The sequence below is a fragment of the Pseudoliparis swirei genome, chromosome 15 (assembly GCF_029220125.1).
Source record: "Pseudoliparis swirei isolate HS2019 ecotype Mariana Trench chromosome 15, NWPU_hadal_v1, whole genome shotgun sequence".
In the NCBI taxonomy this organism is placed as follows: Eukaryota; Metazoa; Chordata; class Actinopteri; order Perciformes; family Liparidae; genus Pseudoliparis; species Pseudoliparis swirei.
Window position 1 is genome coordinate 8,372,931 of NC_079402.1, and position 18,463 is coordinate 8,391,393.

The 18,463-nt window shown below is 41.4% G+C and overlaps 1 long non-coding RNA gene across 1 annotated transcript; it reads left to right on the top strand.

Moving 5' to 3' along the window:
• Nucleotides 1-15,221: 15,221 nt before the first annotated feature.
• LOC130205024 (uncharacterized) lies at nt 15,222-16,859 on the top strand. The gene is made up of 3 exons (XR_008833866.1): nt 15,222-15,317; nt 15,457-15,581; nt 15,711-16,859. It is a non-coding gene; the product is annotated as an uncharacterized LOC130205024 (long non-coding RNA).
• The last annotated feature ends 1,604 nt before the right edge of the window (nt 16,860-18,463 follow it).

An 18,463-nucleotide genomic window follows, 5' to 3' on the forward strand; every position in this document is an offset into this window, starting at 1 on the left:
AGATATCCAGTGCTAAGCACCGCCTCTGGCGGTCATCCAGGATTCATAGAACCATAGTTACATACGTAACTTGCGTTTGAACATGTATGGAGGAAGTAACTCTTGTTGGAACATACCAACATCTTACAGTATAACTTCCTGTTATTCGAATATTCGCCGGGCTTTGACAACGCTTGACAAGTCGTGGCTTTTCGCGTGATCGCGTCTTAGAGGGGTGGGGCTTATCTCTGTGACTTTACTCCTTGGAAACCGTTATAATTTCTGCCATCCACCATTGAAAAACTAATACTCTAGTTCTGCTTTATAATTGTTGAGGACATCCCACACACGTCAGAAATTCTACCGCCCTCGTATTTGGGTTCATAACATTACCCTTCAACTCACACTGCTCTGTGACTTTCAACAACTACGTCTGAATGACTGCAGCAGCCAGTTAGATTCACCAACGGCGGAGCATCTAAACGCTGATTGGCTTTCGCAACTCGGCATCTGTCAAATTTTTCACCAAAGTTGAAATATTTAAACTTGAGACGAGTGAGGAGAACTTTTCAAACCCCGCAATTCACGTCAATCGCAACCATTCGCATCGGTACATTGACTTTGCATGGGATCTATTCAAGTGAAAAAATGTGCAACGCTTTCGGTGTGAACGCAGCATAAATGTTGTTTATAATGCAAAACGAGAATTCATAACAGCCATACACTTGCTCATGTTGCGAAGTGTTGCATTAACAATGCGATTATTACACAATAACTGTATAACCCTGAGTGCCCTCTAACAAACTACCTGCCCTAGGAAGATAACACAATATGGGAAAACATGTGACCAAGTTAAAATGAGTTTAAAATTGAAACACACTCCACAAGTGGTAAGTCATCAAACCCTGAGACATAAGGATTGTTTAACACGCGGGTGTTTTACGCCTGATGTGATAGATAATGACATAACCTGTACTTAGGGGAAACAAAGTTGAAGAAATGGGCTGAAACATAAGCCTTTGGCTATGCAAAGGGGATCTGTTAAATTAGCCCCGCTGGTAGTGCAATCACTTTTCATGCTGGCAGCTGCAGAACTTTTGGGAGAGAGACCTTTAGCAGACTGACTGTAATTGGATGAGGAAGTCCTTGGAGTCCTTGCTGGCCGGAAAGACTAACAATTGCATCACCAAACAATGCAAACATGCTCTGCATATGCAATCTATTATTTGTGAATTATTATAATATTATATATACATAATCATTCAGGTTTGTTGAAGGTCAGTTTTTACATCTCTCTCTCTCTCCCCCCCCCCCCCCTTAGGGCATGATCCACTACAAGCAACGTGATCAATAAATCCATGAAAGGAAAACTCGATGATTTTCAACCATATCGTTATTCATCTGAGTAAGGCATATAGTGTGAGAAATGCCTGCAGTTGATACTTGTGTTATCTGTGTCACTGGGGCGCAGCTGCAACATCTGTTGCTGTTCCTCACCCCGGTGACGCACACTTGGGACGAGGAATAACCACAGGGAGGGTGTTACTCGCAGCTTTGAAAGCCGCGGGGCTCAACAACTTAGTTGTTCTTGTTGCTCGTGTTACGGATGAGGATTCTTTACAGCGTGGATTCAACAGTGTTTTGGGATGACCTGGATATTCAGCCGGAGGGAGGCCGCTTGAGAAATGCAGCTGCGGAGAGGATATGGCCAACGGTGTCTCTCCGGAATTTGAGCTGCCGAGAACGAATGCCCTTCTTCAATCATTTTGCTATGATAAAAGTCATCTTGGGCAGTTTTGGTTCGACACTGTTTCCAACGACAACCCAGAGAAAGCGTGTGTGTTATCTATGCATGACCACTAGGGACAGAGGTGTGCTGGTGACCTTTTTTGAGGATTTTAAAGATTTGGGGGTGCCTTTTTTGATTGTGTGTATTTCTAATGGAATGGTCTGTCTTCAAAGAAACAGTGAGGGAGCTTCTATATCTGAGGAGGCAGCCAGCACGTGGATGGGAAAACAGCGTATTTTCACATTTTATATCTGTGAATTGAGGATATGCCGTTTCTGATGGTTGGAACGGTGAAAATACAAACCAAGACGTGTATTATGAGTTATATTTAGTTTCTGTTTAGTTTGAATGACTTAACGTGGTATTTAGCCTCACTTCTGTTCTGAACATTGAATTCAGGAGGTGGAGGGATGGTTTTTTTGGTTTAGGTGTAAGACGTTTTTTTTTGTTAGTCTGTCAGACATGTCAAATGTATCTCTCTAGTTGACGACCTTCACTCTCAGCACTGATTGGATAGCCATATAAAAGGTAGCCCATTTTCCCTATTAAGTGTTAGCACTTAGGGAAACTGTCTGATCTTTGGATGATCGACATGCTTCTTGGCAGAACATTAACATTTGCTCAACTGTCTGCAACCAACGATGAATTAAATTGCTCATGCGTTGTTGGTTTACCACTCTCGCTTAATTTTGTGAACAAGACAGTTCTCTGAAAACGCATTCAACAAGCTGTAAACAAATTTGGAGTTAAATTAAATTGATTGAGTTTACATTTATGTTCAGTAAATGCCTCCAGTGGTCTGTGTAACCTAATAAAATAATAATAATGGAATAATGCAGAAACAATCCAACAAGAATACACATGCCAGACCGCTAATTTTTTTTGCCACATTTTTTTTTCAGCCCTAATGCACCCTTTCAATTCATTATGTTACTGTTTCCCAGAACACACAGATACCAGTATGTAAATGCATGGCCTTGTGATAGTGTGGGACATCACCCTCATTTACATGTTCTGTGTTATTTTGGGGAGACAGGGATAAATCACAGTGTAAGAAAAGCCAGTTATACAGGACTGTCTCAGAAAATTAGAATATTGTGATAAAGTTCTTTATTTTCTGTAATGCAATTAAAAAAACAAAAATGTCATGCATTCTGGATTCATTACAAATCAACTGAAATATTGCAAGCCTTTTATTCTTTTAATATTGCTGATTATGGCTTACAGCTTAAGAAAACTCTAAAATCCTATCTCATAAAATGTTAATATTTCCTCAGACCAAGTAAAAAAAAAGATTTATAACAGCTGAGTGTTTGTCAAGGCTCAGGAAACCCTTGCAGGTGTTTCGAGTTAATTAGACAATTCAAGTGATTTGTTTAATACCCTACTGGTATACTTTTTCATGATATTCTAATATTTAGAGATAGGATATTTGAGTTTTCTTAAGCTGTAAGCCATAATCAGCAATATTAAAAGAATAAAAGGCTTGCAATATTTCAGTTGATTTGTAATGAATCCAGAATGCATGACATTTTTGTTTTTTTAATTGCATTACAGAAAATAAAGAACTTCATCACAATATTCTAATTTTCTGAGACAGTCCTGTATAGGCTCCCTATGATCATTCTGGAGTGGACCTTTTGAATGATATGATCTTATAAATAACCCATATTTTGAAAGGGATAATGCTTGAAAACAATTTGTTCCCTCACCGCCATCTCAAATGTGATCAAATATACTGTTTATTTTACTTTGCTGAACAAACACCAGGCTTTTCCACAGCAACACAACTTATTCAAATCACTGTCTTCATTTATTATGAATGTTTTATGTGAAGGATGACTCAAATTAGTTTGCTCCGTTTACAGCTTCAAAAGCAAACAAGAAAACCGAAGCCCGCGTTTGAAAGACGACCGCTCAACTCGGGCATCTACAATGCTGCCTGGTGTTGAAGTGATGACCGCATCCATTGTGTGACGGCTTATCTCAAGAGTGAATACATGAATTTAACATAATAGTACAGTAGTGTTTCAAGTTTCAAGTTTCAAGTTTTTATTGTCACATCCCCTTTTATACAAGTATAATCGGTTTGTGAAATTCTTATGTGCAAAACACCCGACAGCAGTAGCAGACTAAAAAAAGAATAAGAATGAGAATAAACTATACAATATCCACACACAAAAAAAGAAGAAAGTATTAACAATATATATATATAAAACAATGTAATAGAATATACATCATGACAATATATATATATAAAACAATGTAATAAAATATACACTTTTTTGAGACAATATATATATATATATGTATATACATACAATATATATATACAATATATATATATATAAAACAATGTAATAAAATATACACCATGGCCATAGATATTCACAGAATATGTTCTAGTGTGTAGTGTTAATGAGGGTCTCAGTCCTTGTTCAGCAGCCTGATGGCCTGACTGAAGAAGCTGTCCCTCAGTCTGTTTGTGCGGCACTTGATACTGCGGTATCGCCTGCCTGACGGTAGAAGGGTGAACAGTTTGTGGCCGGGGTGGTTATTGTCTTTCATCATCCGTTTGGCCCTGGCCACGCACCGCCTGGTGTATATGTCCAGGATGGAGGGAAGCTCACCTCCAACGATGTACTGTGCCGACCGCACCACCCTCTGTAGTGCCCTACGCTCCAGGGCGGTGCAGTTCCCGTACCAGACGGTGATGCAACCTGTCAGAACACTCTCGATGGTACTGGTGTAGAATGTTCTGAGGATGCGGGGGGCCATGTTGAATTTCCTCAGTCGCCTAAGGAAATATAGGCGTTGTTGGGCCCTTTTCACCACGTGAGTGGTGTGCGTGGTCCATGTGAGGTCCTCGGAGATGTGCACACCGAGGAACTTGAAGCTGCTGACCCTCTACTGCAACTCCGTCTATGGAGATGGGGGTGTGCTCTCCTCTCCGCTTCCTGTAGTCCACGATCAGCTCCTTGGTCTTCTTGACGTTGAGGACGAGGCTGTTCTCCTGGCACCACTGTACCAGTGATCCAACCTCCTCCCTGTAGGCTGTCTCGTCGTTGTCGGTGATCAGCCCCAACACTGTTGTGTCGTCAGCAAACTTGATGATGTCGTTGGAGCTGTGCATGGCCGTGCAGTCGTGGGTGTACAGGAGTAGAGGAGGGCTCAACACGCATCCCTGAGGGGCTCCCGTGTTGAGGGTCAGCGGCTCTGAGGTGGTACTGCCCATCCTCACCACCTGGCGGCGGCCCGACAGGAAGTCCAGTATCCAGCTGCACATGGTAGAGTGCAGGCCTAGACCTCTGAACTTGGTGTCGAGCTTGGCGGGAACAATAGTGTTGAACGCTGAGCTGTAGTCCACAACCAGCATTCGCACACAACAGTTCCTCCCCTCCAGGTGGGAAAGGGCGGTGTGAAGTGCCATGGCAATTGCGTCGTCGGTGGATCTGTTTTGACGATATGCAAATTGCCATGGTTCCAGCGTGGCAGGCAACATGGAACAAATGAAGTCCTTGACCAACCTCTCGAAGCATTTACTGACAATCGAGGTGAGGGCTACGGGTCTCCAGTCATTCAGGCAGGTTACCTTGGGGTGTTTGGGGACAGGCACAATGGTGGACATCTTGAAGCTCTCAGGAACAACAGCCTGGGACAGGGAGAGGTTGAAGATGTCTGCGAAGACTCCTGCCAACTGGTCTGCACATGCTCTGAGGGCGCGCCCCGGGATGTGGTCGGGACCTGCCGCCTTCCGGATGTCCACCCGCTTGAAGGCTCTGCGCACGTCAGCCTCTGAGATGATCAGCAGGCTGGTCTCCTTGGGCAGCGCTGCCTTCGGCGGGCTGCCGTTCACGTCGAACCGAGCAAAGAATGTATTTAGCTCGCCTGGGAGGGAGGTAGAGGAGTTCTCTTCACCGCTGGTTCTGGTGTGGACATGACAGTAATAAACACAATCATTTAGAGCAATCAAGTGTCATCAAAAAGTAGTTTAAAGGTCACACAGTCTAAACAAAAATCATTTTAAATTACATTTGTAAATAGGTTTTTAAAATACAGCAGCATAACATCTAATTTGTGGGTCTTTTGAAGTTCATTTCCAGGAGTTTGGGGTCAAGATAAACACAATAATGTCTGGTTGGACCTAAAGTGGATGTAACAATGAAGTGAATTAAGGCAACTTATAAAGAATATATGTCTAAATAAACACTGCAAATGAAATAATAGTAGAGATAACTTGAGTACTGTTATATAATAATAATTGATAATGAGACTCCATTCACTTTAGCATGGTCTATTAATAAAGGAATTAACCATCTGTTGATGAGGTGGATCTCCTCGGGCATGCTGACTGGTGTAATACATTCAAACCCACCGACAAAGATCAGAGGATACATACTTGCAGCTGTCACTGGAACACAGGGATTATTTCATACTGGAAGTGTGTGTGTGTCTGTGTGTGTGTGTGGGGGGGGGGGGGGGGGTCTCAAATAGTGCCATCTGTTCTCCTACTTTTAGGGCAGTCTGAAAAAATATGATCTTGAATCAACAGAGCAGTTCACTCACCTGTAACCAAGCCATCTGACTGCAGTATTTAACAGTGACAATATAAAATTTCACTGAATTGTACGCACCTGCGCCATCATGTGTTGCTTTGTTTCTTTAGTAAAGATCACGAGAAATGACAGGAAAGAAAATATGGAGTCTGGTAGAGGAACAATTTGCACTGCGAGCTGCTTTTAACATCTTCAGTAGAAAATGTAACTGTCGTTTTTTTCCTCTTAAACATATATAAATTAGGGCTGTGAAACGATTAAAATGTTTAATCGGGTTAATCACAGGTTTTTGTGGATTAATCATGATTAATCACATATTACCGATATTCTCGGTATATTTTGTGAGAACATAGAGATTTATGACAAAAGACGGATATATACATTTATTCATTCTTCTATACAATGGTGCTGCAACTCAGCAGTTATTTAGCAGTTTTCTTCCATATGGAACAATAATACATCTTCATCCTAAACAGAATGTTTAACCCTCCTGTTACCTTTCGGGTCAATTTGACCCCATTCAATGTTTAATGTCGGTGTTCTTTGGGGTCAATTTGACCCCAGGCTGTTTTTCACTGTCAAACATATAAGAAATATCAACTTTTTTATTTATTTAAAGGGCTATTTAACAAACAAACATAAAGTACCTCACACTTAAACTTGGGAAGCAATATTAATTCTAATAATTTTCTGGAGGTTTTAATTACTGGGGTCAAATTGACCCCGAGGGTAAAATATGTTAGTAAATGTAAAGGTAACAGGAGGGTTAAACAGAATATTTGTCTCTTGTTTGTCAACCATGAACTCCACCATGATACAATCTAAAGGCCTCTAGTCTTCCTCTAGCAGCTGCTGAGGCAAACTGACTGTGTGGGTTTTCTTCATGAACTGGGCCGTGATGAAAGGGACGGCGGGGACACCGCTGCAAAGCTGAAACCTCACCGACACGGACAGGTGGACAGATTGACAAGTGACTTTTTTTTTGCTCGGTCCCGATGCGCGCGCACGGAGCTCTGTGGCGCGCGAGACGGAGATCGATAAGTGTTAACGCAACGCGAAGAGACAGAAATAACATGCTGCTGTGGAGATACGATCAACAACAGACGTTTAGTTAAATAAAAGAACAAAGATGTGCTATAGAGAACATGTCAGGGCCAATCTTTTTAATGTCATGCGATCTACCAACACTACGCCGCGATCGACTGGCAGGTCGCGATCGACGTGTTGAGACCCTGATCTACAGGAAGTAAAAGTCGTAACAAGGTTTCCGGAGGTGAACCTGCGGAAGGATCATTACCGATGAACAGACCGTCTGCATGAGAGCGGACAGAGTTCAGATTGAAGTGGTGTATTGGAAGCTCATTTTGCAAGTGACTTTTTTTTCGTCCCGACGACCAACAACAGACGGATTGGAAGCTCATTCTGCGCATGCGTTAAAAAAAAAAAAAAAAGTTAAACCTGTAATTGAATTAACTGAGTTAACGCGTTATTTTTCACAGCACTAATATAAATACATTTTAAGACTTGAAGTGCCATTTAAAACTAATCATAAGGTGCAATAAAGCTTTAAGAGTCAATCTGAATCCAGAGTGAGTCTCTTTTGAATCCATACTGAGTGCAAATCTGAGCCGTGATTACTCAAATATACCTGCTCTGAAGTTGCTCTATCCATCAAGTGATCATTTTGTAACTGGAGGTCAACACAGTATGCGTGCTCTCGTATTAAAACAATTTCCCTTTTGTAGTCAGTATTCAAAGGCTTGTGAGCTGCCCAGTACAAGCTTTACATAGTAAAGTAAGAGGTTATTCAATGTGCCTGGCAAGATTTTCCCAAATAGCTAGTCCATTGATGAAGAGGCCTAACCAAAAAATCCACAAGGGTGCCTCTAAAAAGTAATAACTCATCTGAGTAGGAACTATCAGGAATCCATGCAATGAAATTAAAAAACTGTCCAAACTTTTAAAAGTATTTGATGCTCTACCATCTAACTTGATGTAAAATCAAGTGTATTCATGTGGCACTCTCCTGGAATTTCGATAGATATGAGTGCGATAAAGAAAAGACCTTGAACCTTTTTCTCTTTAGATCAATGTCTAGCCTCGTCTGACAGGACACGTCTCGAAAGAAACTTTTGAATTACTCATAATTCCTTTTTTTTCAGTTCCTGCTGTTTATAAAAGAAAGGAATAATAGTGGGTTGACGAATGACCGGCTGGTGAAAATAAAGATTTTATAATCCATCTTTAATAACAATCTGGACATGTTGTTATTTATTTCCCGGTAGGTTTCCTTGGTGTGACCCTGAATTTAAAGTCTCAGCATGCATTTGCTCCCCCTTACAACTTGTATCTTACTCATTCTCCTTTTACTCTATTATTCTTACCGTCCTCCCCTCTCATCCTCCTTCCTTCCTTAACCCTTGTGTTTTCTTTACTTAGCAAGCATACACCCTGTGCCCTGAGGTCAAACTGCCTTTTTTAAGGAGCCTTGCACCCACACACACCCCCACGCACTCACACGCACACACACACACACACATACTAAAAGAATAGAAAAAAAGGCATCACGTGCAGCCTGGATCTTTATGCGAGAAAACCATTAAATTTCACCATTTTCTTTTGACATCCGTATTTCTTCACTTCTGGTTTTGCGGCTAGTCCTGGGCCTGGCTTCTGAGCGTCTGGTCCTGGGGCTGGTTGCTGACGGTCTGGTCCTGGGGCCGGCTGCTGGCATGATGGTGCTGGAGCCGGTCCTGGGGCTGGCTGCTGACGGGATGGTCCTCGGGCCGGCTGCTGACAGGATGCTCCTGCGGCTCGTCTTCAATTTGGAACAAGCTGATGCTCAATCGCATTCTCTTCTTGAAAGTCACTGTCATATTCAGAATTTTCATGAATGCGATCCTCACGTTATAAAAGCTCTTCTACTAAATCATCATCATCATCGTCATCAAAAGCTTCTCAGTCTTACGCAATCAATTGTGAGGCCATCGGAGCAGGCCATCTCGATCAGTTGTAATAAGGAACCACAACCCGCAAACAGAAGAATGTGAGACGGTTCCTGCAAGACAGAGGCTAACATGTGCAGGAAAGTGAAAGCAGGCAGGGGATGGTACTTGGATCAATCAACAGTGTTGCAACCTTGTGCGGGATTGACAGGGGCGTAAAACATAACCGACACATGCATTGTTATTGACTCTGGGATAGAGGGACAACGATACAACCTCGTATCTCAATGTTTAGTGCATTCAGTACCTTACCTTACCCTTGGAAAATCTTCACCCAGCAGCTAATTTGTACACATTTTACGCCAAAGACAAACCAATTGCTCGTCAACCGTCACTTCGGGGCCCGGGTTGTAGAGGAGCGGCAGACGCTCCACCCACGCGTCCCAGACCTCCCTCACGGCTGCCAGTTGGTCGGTCGTGCATCTCTTGTCTCTTGTCTCGCGGTCGTCAAAGCGCAGCAGTCTCGAGTACGAGTGAGAGCGTTTGAGCGGCATCGTGGCGCGGAAAATCGACCTGCTGCTCTCGGCTTCCCACAGACTGGTGGCGGAGCTCGAGACCGAGATCGGCGAGAGAGAGAAATGCCGCATTCCCTGAGAATATGCCCGCGGAGATGTTAACGTGTGATATCTAAATAAAATTAAAACTTTTTTTCTCAAAATAAAATGAGTCCTTGTCCCGTATCAATCGTCGGGAGGCCCGCGAGGCTCATGCATCCGAGAGGTATTTTTGCGCGAAGGTCCTGAGAAGGTTTTGCGTGCGATCTCGGCCGAGCCGAGTCGAGTCGAGCCGAGGGATTCTGGGGTGCCTTTCTTTTCGTGATCGTCAAGAAATGGTGAAAATGAATCGGCGGCAGCGTACGCCGTTTTACAAATGGAACGTGTTTTCATTTCCCCAATCGATTCCCGACGTCTCCCGTAGAACGGATCGGTCTTTTGAAAGCGTTGCGTCCACCTTGGTCCGCGGGGTTTGGGAAGCAGGGTTTGGGGAGATGCACGGGGGGTCGTTTTGACCCCATGACGTCAGCAGCGGGGTTTGGAGAGATAAGCGCGGGGTCCTTTTGACCCGAGGACGTCGACAGCGCAGTTTGGGGAGTATACATGCTGGGTCGTTTTGACCCAAAGGTCGGCAGTAGCAGGGTTTGGAGTGATACACGCGGGGTCATTTTGACCCAGAGGACGGCAGGAGGGATATCCAGTATATACACATATGTACGTGTATCTACAGTTACGCAGGTCAGATTGACCCAAGGAACACGGGAGGGTTAATCATGTCTCAATCAATGACTCTTGCATCCTCGTATCCTCGCACTCTCTAATTTTGTTCCTTTTCTTTTTCATTTCACTTATTTCTCCTCTTATCCAGCACATCCTCTGCTCTTGTCTCTAGGCAGCCGATTAATCTTGCCTTGTGCTAATTCCTCATGAGTGCCATTTAGTGGCAGCTAAGCAGGAGGATCCATAAGGATTTAATGTGTTTCTTAAAAGTTTGACTGCTGGTCGATAGAGACTTGTCTTCTCCTAGCGGCCTCCTCTCTGTCTCTGCCAGCAGGACAATGGACGGAATGTGTGCTCGCCCGTGTTTGTCTCTGTGTGCCGATTCCTCAGGGCTAATTTGGTAATTCATTTTCAATATCTGTGAAACGTCGGGTACACAGCAAAATCAAAAGTGTTGGATATTCAGTGTTAGGGTTGAGTGTTAAAATATAGAGTTATTTCAACTCGGGTTTAGTGTTCATCAACTCCAAGAGAGTTATTGTTCAAAATGAGTTGGTGTTAATACAGGGAGTCAAATGTCATAATCTGCAAATAACTCTACAGTGTTGATTTTACACTACAGCTAGTGTTACCCATCCCCCAGAAGGCTGCATGTTTGAAAGAGGCGGGAGATTGTTTCACGCAGCCAGACAAACACCTTAAGACTCTTTTCTGTGGACTGGACATGTTCAGACATCATTCCAACTGTGACTAGGATGATACGTGTGTAAGTATGTCGCCGCATATGTCTCTTCATTAAATGTTCTACCCTAGTGTGTATTTCTACAGGTAACATTAACGTTGGAATAGGTATAACCTTGATGGTTAGCTAACATTAGCTAGCTATCCAGCTCACTAGGTTTAGCTAACCGAATAGGATAAAGAATGTTTAGCTAGCCAAAGACTGTGGTGTTAGCCAAGTAGGATGAATAGGGATATTTTTCTCATTAAGAAATTAGAATAATCAACACACGTTGCAATCACGTTATATTATGAACCGTGATTGTAATTTTTTTAAAGAATTCTGTAATGGTAGAGCACAGACATTTATTTTGAAGGCAGGTTAAAATTATCCTATGTTGTCCACTATTTTCTTTTCTTTTCGTTTATTACTGCCATTTCGCCCAAATGTGTGTTATTAAATTATTTAAACAAGTCTATTGGGCTTCATATTAAGGTTAGACACTTTTAAATAAAGAGAAATGTGTGGGGGTTGTCGTGAAATGTCGAGAGCATTTTATTTTGACTGCATTTATCTCACTGTTCCGTTAGCTTTACTTCCTGTTAGTGTCGGGACTTTTCGGGGTAAGCCACGTTTCCACTCTGCTCTTTGCACTTTCGTAGTTTTGGTTCAAATTTAAACTGAAGTTATTTGAAATACATGGAAAGTCAATGTATTATCATGTGTACATTATCTACTTGCAATTTAAGTTATTTTGTATGTCCGTGTGTCGATGTCTGTGGGTAGGGCTGCCATGTGGCTAATGTTCTAAGCTAGCATGTACAGTCAAGAACGTGTGCTAGCATTTGTGTGTGTCGATATAATGCGTGACCAGAAAAATGCAAATGGCAGAAGGAGTAGAGTAATTAAAACATGCGTTGGACAAACATGTCTGCACAATGGAGACGTGAAGAGATGTGCAAGCTTGTTGTTCTGGCCGACACATAGTTGGCTAAACAGAAGGTCAGGCTCAGGCTCTTTTAAGTGAAGGATGGGAGAGCCGGGCGCTCCATGCAGTCGCAGAAGTCAAGGCGCTGCCACTCTCCCAACGTTTTCAATAGCGGCTCTGTTAAGCGTTTTACCCGACGAACGTGTCCCGAGGTCGGCCGCGAAACCGCCAGGTTACCCGCCCATTACGGATGATCTTTCCGCGATTTTCAACCCGCCCAAAGTGATCGAAACTTGGACGCCAGACTTGGGAAAACCACGCCAAATTATAGAGCGTCGCATAATCATCAATTTGGCTGGAGGGAGTTTTCAATAGCGCCTCCGTAAACCGCTTTACCCGACGCAAATGTCCCGATGTCGGCCGCGAAACCACCAGGGTACCCGCCAGTTATGGAGGAATTTTTTTAGATTTTCAACCCGCCCAAAGTGATCGAAATTCGGACCCCAGACTTGGGCAAACCACGCCGAATCATGGAGCCACGGATAATCTTTAATTCGACTGGAGGAAGTTTTCCTTAAACGGGTCCATAAACCGCTTAACCCGATGAAAGCGGGTCGCGCATTCGCCAGGTCAGGACATTTTTGGAGTATGAAAGGGGCTTAAGTGACTTAAAATAGTTAGTCACACAAGTATGATGTACATTAATTTGATTTAGTCGTACACTGCCGACGCCAGGTGGCATAGAAAAGGCAAGGGGAAAACAAAACATGAGTTTTAGATTTTTTATGAATGTTTTTTTCTTTTCTTTGTAGGACAATATGCTGGTCAAGGTGAGATTTGGTTCAAGTCAGAAGTATGTTAAGGTGGCAGAAACCGAAGCAGGCTATGAAGACTACAATACATTTATTGAGAAAGGTTGGTATTACTTGTTTATTACACAGCCATATCTGTTTGGAGTAAACTAATTATTTGCTTGAATGTCAGTTCATGTTATAGTGTCTTTTTTTATATTATTTTAAGTAATATGTTTGGTTGCCTCGCCTACCCAATTGTTTTTTTATTATGTTGACCAATTGTTATGTCTTGTGAGCAAGTCAAAATGGACAATTGGTGTATGATGGGGAATTTATATTACATATTCTGCACACTGCTCAGATTATAATAATAAGTGTCAATAGAAGTTTACAAAGGACCATTTTTCTAAATCTGATATTCTCTCAGTAATAGGAAAGTTAGGTCTTCCTCTACAGACAGACTTGCACGTGACGGATCAATCAGGGACAGAGGTGGATGCAGATGTGTTTGAGGAACTCTTACAAGCAGGGGATCTTGCCGTCAATGTGTCCACAGAAAAGTCTGGAGGTAAGACTTAGCTTTGTTCGGGAAAAATGAGGATCATCAACTGTAATGTACTGTGAGCTGTTTTACTGACTAGTATTGTAGAGTTGTGACGGTATAACCAATTTTTTGTGTGTATTTCTTTGAATTGTCTTGCAGTTGTGCTTCAACCAGATCAAGCAGAAATTTCTTTTGAGTCGAATGTGTCAGACACCGTATCCTCTGTGCCTTCTGATTCATCTGATGCAACAATAACTCTTGAGAACGATGGTGGGAGGAAAAGGACCCACGACGATCGGGAATCAGCTGAAGCGGTATATAGCACATTACATTTGTGAATAAAACTGAAACCCAAAGACATTGTCCAAACGAGCAGTGCTCTTGTTGCCGTAAAGGTTAACATAATAACTTATTGTCTGATTCTTTTTATTTTTAGATGGTGAGAGATGTTCTTCAGTCCAAGCCAGGGGGAGAAAAGGTGTTGCATGAATATGACAAAATGAAGACATTGACGGATGGTACCCGGCGACATATGATAAACCTACTGGTGGCTGACATGATTGAAGTTCATGGGTAAGCATTTTATGTTCACTGGTGCAGATCTTAAATCTATTTTTTCTTCATAGCATAAGATGCAGTTGTTACAGAACCCTGTCACATTATTAAATGAGATATATATATATATATAATCTCATTTCTGGAGCAAAAATATTGAAGCAATTAAGTTATACAAATTAATTAGCTAATGGGAAAACCGGGCAGATGTATGATCAGTGCAAAAGAAGCCAAGGGAATTGTAAACAAAAAGACTAATAGTTATCATGATAACACAAATCATTTGTTTGCATTAATATAGTTTACTTTAGAGATGACTGTCTTTTTTGCTTTCTTCTTGATAATAATACTTATTTTAGTTTGACATTTTAACATTTTAAAGTTTGAAAAATAATATGTTTTTCTACTTTTAAAGGAGGATCCCACCAACCTATGTGCGAACAAAATACGCTCTTGGCATTATAACTCTATTTCCTTACCTCGGGGATCCTTACTCAAAAAATGGATATGTAAGTTTGTAAATGAATGGCTTATACTACAATGTATGCAGGGAGGTTATTCTGAATTTGCCTTGTTTGGCTGTGACCCATCAGTGATGTTTAGTTTTGTTCTTTCTTCTCGAATTTTATAGGAGCACTTCTATGATGCTGACAGTGGATCTGGTTATTTGGCCTGGAGGATAAAGACAGTCCAGCGCAACATTGCAGTTCTATCTCGGAGATGCTCAACCACCTGTACCTATCAAGCTGGACCAAAAAGCAAGAGAGATTTTCTCCTAACTGACAATCAACTGTCTGGCGAGGAATGCCGTGAGGCAATCTCCATATTGAAACATACAACTGATGAATCGGTTGTCAAAGAGAAAATGAGGGCAACATTTCAATACCGTCAGACGGTAGTTCAACAAGACCAGCAAGACTCCTCTACAGTCCTGGATGTTTTCCCACGTTTTCTCGATACACCTGGCTTGGTAAGAAACGCATATGGTTTTATTTATTTTTAAAGTGAACAATGTACATTTAAGGACTACACTTTCAGCACGGTTGCAGGGATTTACGGAGTTTCTTCTGTAGATTGACCAAGACTTTGCCATGATGTTTGGAGAGGAGGCTTCTGGCAGATTCTTGGCAAATGGCCCACTTTCTTCAAACCCAGGATCCTGGCAAACTGCAAGAATTCTAATGAGAATGTTGAAGACTTGTTGTCTGGGCATCACTCCTCAGATGCGTCTGGTAAGCATCGTTCATTATCTTTTTTAAACATTAATTTACTTGCCTGATTCAGAAATCTTGTATGAGCATAATGTGGATATATTTATTTTCACATGTAAGTCTTTGTTAAATCTTCTACTTTCTTCTGGTTTCCCCCTAGGCTGGGACAGTGACCTGTCAAGCATCCTACTGCTGGTTCACCTACTTCCCCCTACTGCAAAAGGACCCAAGAGTCGTAAAATTAGCTCGCATCAAGCAATCAAACATGTTGTGAGATATTTGAGGGTATGCAATGTTTTAATATGCTTGTTAATTTAGTTATTTTCACAATGCCTCTTTTTGTGAAGAGACACATGTGTTTTTAGTAATATAGTGGGCCATTAAAATTGTTCTTCATGCTTCTGTTTTTTCCAGATTGGCGCCAGTGTTGAGACCTTCCTTGAGAGATTGGAACCTGGACAACCCATCCTCCTGTGTGTCGGTGAAGAGAAGAACAACATCCAAAGATTCTATGTCATCGTTGACCACAAGGCCATCCCTTGCAAGGCTCAGACGTCCCTGGCAGCTTTCGATGAACTCTTTAAGGCCCACTTCATCTTCAGTGTTCACTACCACGAATCCCTTAACAGCTTCTACACATTCATCCAAACAACTGTGTTCAACATTGATGTGGGAAGTACCAAGGAAAGTCCTCGTGTGAAGGAGCTCAGAGCAAGACTGCTGAACACAAGTATCTGAGGTGACACACATCCTTGGCTGCAAATATGTTGATTTGTTTTATCTGCAAGTTACACCACATAAGTTCTATGTTGCTTTGTAAGCATTTGAGATTTTACCATGGTTTATATCCAGGAAAGACATTACGTTTGAAATGTGGACAGCCGGGATGTTCTTTATTCTTTTGCACTTATTCAGGGTTCAAGAAACACCTTATTCGTTTGCACCGGGACACTGTTTCAACAAATACTGTTAACAGTATGGACACTCAAATAATAGATGAGCCTTCAACTTCAAATGCAGTCAGTACAGATATTCCAGTAACCACCAATGTCTCTGTTGACAAGCATAATTTGGTAAACATGTGTTGTTCTGTTGTAGCACAGTTGCAATCATCAGGTGTTGCTGAGAGCACTATCCAATCAATGGTCGGGTCAATGGAAGAGCTTGTAAACAATATTCACAGTCAAACGAGAGACTCAGTTCTCAACTGCACTTCAGAGATGCAAGGAACAGACTTTGAAAAAAAGCTAGACAGTTGTTTTGAACAACTACAAAATCCTTTCTCAGTCTTAAATACAAGAGCCAAACGACAGAAGTATTTCAAGGAAAAGTGGGAAATAGTTGAGCCAGTTGAGTATGTTCTTGGGGTGCGATTTGATGTACGTAGAGATCGAACAACAGGAGTTTACAATCAGATCCCTGTAACGGATAAGTTTGTGTATGTACCCATCTTAGGAACCCTGAAGTCTATGTTCAAAAATAGTGAAATTTGTGAATGTTTCCTGCAGGCCAAACAAGAGGAAGAAGGATTTTTTAAAGATATATGTGATGGGTCATACTTTAAAAAAAAAGATTTGTTTTGCCAGCAAAAACATGCTTTACAAATTCAACTATATTATGATGATTTCGAGACCGCAAATCGAGACCGCAAATCCCTTAAGAAGGGGATACACAAACTTGGTTGTATTTACTTTATATTGCGGAACCTGCCCCCAAAATACAATTCTGTGTTGATGAATATTCATGTTGTGGCTCTTTTTCACTCACAAGACCTGAAAAAGTATGGATTTGATGAAATACTGAAGCCTCTCGTTGATGATGTTAAAAAACTAGAAAATGAAGGAATAGAAGTGCCTTTCTCTGACTCACCATTGCTAGGGTCTATTATTCAAGTAACTGGTGATAACCTTGGTTTACACGGGCTGTTTGGTTATGTTGAGTCTTTTTCTGCAACATATTGTTGTAGATTTTGTTTAACCACGAAGGAAGAGTTTCAATGTGTTTTCACTGAAGATCACCCTGGCTTAATATTTCGTACAAAAAACATCTATGCAGAGCATTGTTCAGCATTACGTGAAAATCCTATGTTAGTGACAACATTTGGTGTCAAGAAGACATGCTTGCTCAATACATTGCGTTTTTCACATCTCTGACAACTATGCAGTTGACATCATGCACGACTTGCTTGAAGGTGTAGTGCAGTACGAACTGAAACTTGTCTTTCAATACCTTGTCAAGGAGAAACTTTTATCTTTGGAGTCATTGTCACAGAGAATTCAAAGTTTCAACTATGGTTTTACTGAGAGAAGAAACAGACCAAGTGGGTTGAAAATGGATGAGAGCAAAGATCTTGGATTGAATGCTATCCAGTCATGGTGCCTTGTCGAAACACTCCTCTCATTTTGGTGATCTAGTTGAAAGAAATAACAGTTTTTGGAACCTGCTCCTCCTCTTGCTTCAAATTGTGAATATAGTGTTTTCACCAGTTGTGACTAACGGTATGACATATTATCTGAAGCATTTAATTAATGATCACCACAAGCTATTCAAATATTTGTTTCCTGAGAAAAGACTTATTCCAAAGCATCATTTTATGATCCATTACCCAAGGTGCATTCGTAAAATTGGCCCACTCCTTCATGTATGGTGCATGAGGTTTGAGGCCAAACACAATTTCTTTAAAAGATCTGTCAAAAATTTCAAAAATATAACAAAAACATTGGTCAAACGACACCAGAGACAGCTAGCTTATCACTGGGAGAATTTAAATTTTCAGAGGTTTGAGTTTGGTCCAGTGAGGAAGGAAGTGATTGATAGCTTGGAGTGTGGTGAGGCATTAATTGCAATGTTAAATGTGAATGCATACTCTGATGTGTCAACTACCAATTGGGTGAAGAACTATGGAACAGAGTATCAAATTGGTATGTATGTTTGTATGAAAACAAATATGGAAGTTCCTGTTTTTGGAAAGATCACCAGTATCATTATACATGAAGATCATGCTTTTATTTTGACTTGCACAGTTGATACACTCTATTTTGATGAGCACTTCAGTGCTTATTGTATCAAGGAGAGGATGATTCATTTTCTGTTGTTTCTATTGATGAGTTGATTTATTATAGACCCTATGATAAACAGTTATCTAATGAGATGGATGACAAAATATA